Genomic DNA, 4,952 nt, shown 5'->3' with positions numbered 1-4,952 from the left:
TATCACATTGGCTGGCCAACGAGCTCCAGCATTTCTCCTCCTTCCATAGCTCTTGGCGGAGTTACAGGTGTATGTATGTGGTCATGCTGGCTCTTTATGTGTGCTTCAGGGGTTGAACCTATGTCCTCATACTTCCTCAGCAAGCACTCTTACTCACAAAACCATCTGTCCAGCCCCTGGTTTGTTCTTTCCACACATAGGAGCATATTTACTTGTGTTTTGATCTGTTTGATGTTCTCCAAGTATTTTAGGATTCTAGCAGGAAGGCAGAATTGAGTAGCATTTAAGGAGGAGCCAAAATGCTCCTGTCTTACATAAACAATCAAAGGTTTCAGTTATAAACAGGCTGTTTCTAAATACAGAGCCTCTGTGAATATCCTTAGGAACCAGACCTGCAGCGTGGAGGAGCTGATCACTAGGCAGGCATAGTCAGAACAGGTGATCCCCCAAACCTGCAGACGAGGTCAGAGTTTGGCAGCCCAACACTTAAAATGCTCATCACTGACAAATGTTTTCCTAACCTTCTTGGCTTTAGATGTTAAAGCATGAAGTCATGGAAACCTGGCTGTTATCAGCACCCAGGCCACTCCCAGGACCACCCTCAGGAGTCTCCTTCCTCTGAGTGCTCTGCGGGGTAGGAACTGTTGAGGGCCTATGCACAGCAGTTGGGCCCTCCTACCATTAAGCCTCACCAAGCCTTCAGAGCAATATTTATCAGAAAAGATATTGTACTACAGTTGAAGATGTTTGGATAGAAAAAAGGGGATTTCTTTCCTAATCAAAACCAGAAAAATATACCGAAGCAGACACAATGGTCTTTAGTGTTGAAAGATCATCCCACAAAGTCACTAGGGTTGGGCATGGTGGTGCATGCCTGTAACATCAACACTTGGGAAGCTGAGGTAGGAGGGTCACTGTGAGTACAAGGCCAGCCTGGGCTACAGAGTGAGTTCCAGGTCATCCTGTACTAGAGAGTTCTTGCTTAAAAAAAAAAAAAGTCAAAGTCACTAGGGACAAGTTCTGAGTCACAGTTTGGTTTTCTGGGTTTCTGCTATGTCATAGGATGCACTGGGTATTGGAGGAACTGGGATACATCAGCCCAAAGCTGCCTGAACTCAGGTTCCAGTGGAGGAGCAGCTGAAATGAGCAGATACTGCCAGTGAGTGCAGCGCAATAAGGGGCCAGCTGGCTGCCTTCCCTGCTCTTGACTTCCAGATATACGATTCGGTTCTGTCCACAGTATTTAAGAAACAGCCAAGGCTATGAAGACTTCTCAGGGACCAATCCTAACTCCACGAATCCAGTAACTGATGGCCACTGCTTGCCTGATGTAGAAGTGGCTCTCGATTTCTCCTGCATCCCTTCCTTCTTGTTTCAGTAAAGCATCCTAAATGCTTCCCTCAAATTTCTCCTTTCCTGTTGCCTGTGTAGGACTTGCCCTGAGACCTAAGTGAGCCAAGATTCTCCTCAGAACCTAAATCTTGCATACATAGTACGCTGGTTTCATTGTGATGGCTGGAGCCTGAGAGCCATCCCTTAATTCTTTCTGCCTGTATCTACGGCATTACTTCAATCTAATTTTTTCCTTGTTCTTTTTTTTGAGGCAGGATGACACCAAGGCTAACTTAAATCTCTTCATCCTCCTGGTTCATCTTCCCGAGTGCTGGGTTCACAGGTCTGTTACCCCCCTAGTTGTTCCAAGTCCTGGCTTGTTAGGTATCTTCAGTTCTGCCAGTCACCTTGGTAACATGCCTTTAGTTTCCTAATTTCCAGATTCAAGTTTCTGGTGGTTATAATCAAAAGATGTGGACTGATAACAAGAGTTTCATGGTGCCAAACTTGCCAGATCTTACCGGTCAGCCTCCCTGAGGGAGGTTGTGTTCTCAGTTTTGCAGATGAAGAGACTGAGGCCCCAAAGACACACAGCCAGTCAGTGACACCGTCAGAACCCAAAGCCCCATCTCTGTGTCCTTCATATCACCAGTCCAATGTCCACTCAGTCCACGACAAGCTCCTGCCACTAAGTCTCACCTCAACATGACTGGCAGTTTACCAAGTGTTTAGCCATACAACAATGGAGCCCTGCAGTCCTCGTGGCCACCAGAGGTGGTTAAAGCGGTGACCCGAAAAGCAGACTGAATCTGAGTCCTTAGCTCACTTGTTTCCTTGTGGCTCAAAATAGCCTGCAAAGCCAGTCTAACAGCATCAGTGGTGTGATCTAGGCCCTCTGAAGACCACTGACCTTGTCTCCCACTGTCTCATACTTGGTGCTATAGCCATGGAGAGAACTCCTCACTGCTTCTCACCTCAGTCCTCCTTATACCTGATGCCACTCTCATCTCACCGTGTGACTGGCAAATACCCACTTATCCTCCGCCTAGACTGTCCCTCCCCAGTCTCTGATGAATCTCTTGGACCTTTTCACCCTTGCTGTCTCATACAGAACCAACACTCCCTACTGTTCCTTGACCAAGAACCTGGGGTGGCTCTAGCGTAACTTGATATCCTAGGAAATACTGTTCAGCAGAGGAAAGAGGGATTGAAAAGATGAAAGGCATCCAGCCCCTTCATGAGATGAGCCTGAGATACAAGGAGAACAGTGGCCCGTAGGGGGCAGCAGAGGACCAGTGAGGTAGTTAGGGAGTAAGTTCCTGGGCAGGGCAGGGCAGGGCAGGCACAGGGTCTGGAGTGGAGCCTTCTGAGCTGAGCCAGGCGGCCTGGTCAGAACAGTTAGCTCACGCTGCCGTGGCTAAGCACATTCTGTGCCACATGCCATTCCGAGCACTCCATGACCATTGTCTCCTTCAACTCTCACTAGGAACCTGCGGAGCAAATGCCTTAGCCTCATTGCACCTCTTGCTTTTTTTTTTTTTTTTTTTTGGAATGAGCGCACCAAGGTTTTGGAAGTTCAGACTGAAGAGATGAAGTGTAGTCAGTTTAGATTGTTAGCCCAGTGAAGAAAAGGCAGTCATTTGGAAGTGTTGAGGGTAGGGCAGGAGTGGCCTGGCTTGCGGGGCTCTAGTATGCTTGAGGTCTGTCCAAGGACAGTGACTAGGACCTAACTAGGGGCACCTTGGGGGGGGGGGGCGGTGAGAGGAGGGTCAAAACCCCAGTAGGACTTTTCAGGCTGAGGTTGTGAGCTCACCTGCATTTGTTTTTTTATTATTTATTTCTTTATTTTTAAATATCTTATTTATGTTTATTTATGTATTTATTTGAGAGAAAGGAAGAGGCAGATAGAGAGAAAGAGAGAATGGGTACACCAGGGCCTTCAGCCACTGCAAATGAGTTCCAGATGCATGCACCTCTTGTGCATCTGGCTTACCTGGGTTCTGGGGAATCAAATCAGGGTTCTTTGGCTTTGCAGGCAAACACCTTAACCACTAAGCCATTTCCCCAGCCCTTTTATTATTTGTTTATTTTTGAGGCAGGGTCTCACCCTAGCCCAGGCTGACCTGGAATTCACTCTGTAGCCCCAGGCTGGCCTCAAACTCAGGGCAATCCTCCTACCTCAGCTCAGCCTTGCGAATGCTCAGACTAAAGGCATGTGCTTCCACACCAGGCTGGAACATCTATATCCGAAGAAGCTGTTTTCAGCTTGTTCTGGTCATGGGACTCTAAAGAACTGTGTACCTCAGAGGCGACAAAGCACTCAAGGACCAAAAGTTATGCCTGTGGGTGTTCTGGTTAGGGCTGCCTCTCTGGGTTTGACAAAGCAAACGAATTGGAGTAGACATACCTGCTAGGTTGTGGTGTGGCCAGGATGCAGGGACTGGCCAAAGAGCCCCTTTGTGGAAGGGGTTGATAACAGCTGGAAGCCCCAACCCAGATGAATGCCAGGACATCCTAAAGCCCTTTGAATCAGCTCATGCTGATTATTTTGATGTCATCATCTTTTCCTCCTGTTATGATGGTCTTGTGTGTAGTGTGAGGTCATGGATATCCAGGCCATTTTGTGTCTGGAGCAGCATGTTGTAAGGAGCCCTACCTTGGCTCTTACATTATTTTTGCCACCTCTTCTGTAATGGACACTAAGCCTTGGAAGGTGTGATAGAGATATTGCAGTGGTGAGCACTCCTCTGTTACTTCTTGTCAGCACTGTGATGCCTTCTGTTATTATTATTTTTTAAAGATTTATTATTTATTTATTAGAGACAGAGAGATGGGTTTGGGGAGAGAGAGAGAGAAAGAAAGAGAATGGGCATGCCAGGGCCTCTAGCCACTGCAAACGAGCTCCAGACGCATGTGCCACCACGTGCATCTGGCTACGTGGGACCTGGAAAATCAAACCCTTTGCAGGCAAGCGTCTTAACCACTAAGCCATTTCTCCAGCCAGGGACCCATCTTTTTAAAAATTATTTATTTACAAGGAGTGAGAGAGAGAGAGAGAGAGAGAGAGGCAGATATATAGAGAGAATAGGCACCTCAGGGCCTACAGCCACTGCAAACGAACTCCAGACACATTCACTACCTTGTGCATCTGGCTTATGTGAATACTGAGGAATCGAACCTGGGTCCTTTGGCTTTGCAAAAGTGCTGAGATTCCAGGTGTAAGCCTCCATGCTCAGCTCACCAAAAAGAAAATGATTTTTTTAATGTATGCATGTATGTCCTATGCAACATGTGAGACATATATGTAGTAAAAATATTACATGATACATATGATACAAGTTATTTATTGTTTAATTCAAATTCTACAAAGCACCCTGTATCTTGCCTGGCAACCCACAAAGGAGAAGTGGCATTTAAAATGAGTGGCTTCTCTGAGATGAAGCCCTGGGACCAAGGAAAACAGACCATAGTGAGCTGTGTGCTTCTTTTTTTTCTTTTTAAAAGATGGAACAAAGTCACTTTCTTTCATGCTAAATAAGCAATCACAGTCAACCGTTAGGAATCCAAACTCGTGACTACCATGAGACTCAAGATCAAGAACTTTTTAAAAAGATTAAGAG

The sequence above is a fragment of the Jaculus jaculus genome, chromosome 1 (genome assembly GCF_020740685.1).
Source record: "Jaculus jaculus isolate mJacJac1 chromosome 1, mJacJac1.mat.Y.cur, whole genome shotgun sequence".
Taxonomy (NCBI): domain Eukaryota; kingdom Metazoa; phylum Chordata; class Mammalia; order Rodentia; family Dipodidae; genus Jaculus; species Jaculus jaculus.
This window is presented reverse-complemented; position numbering follows the sequence as displayed.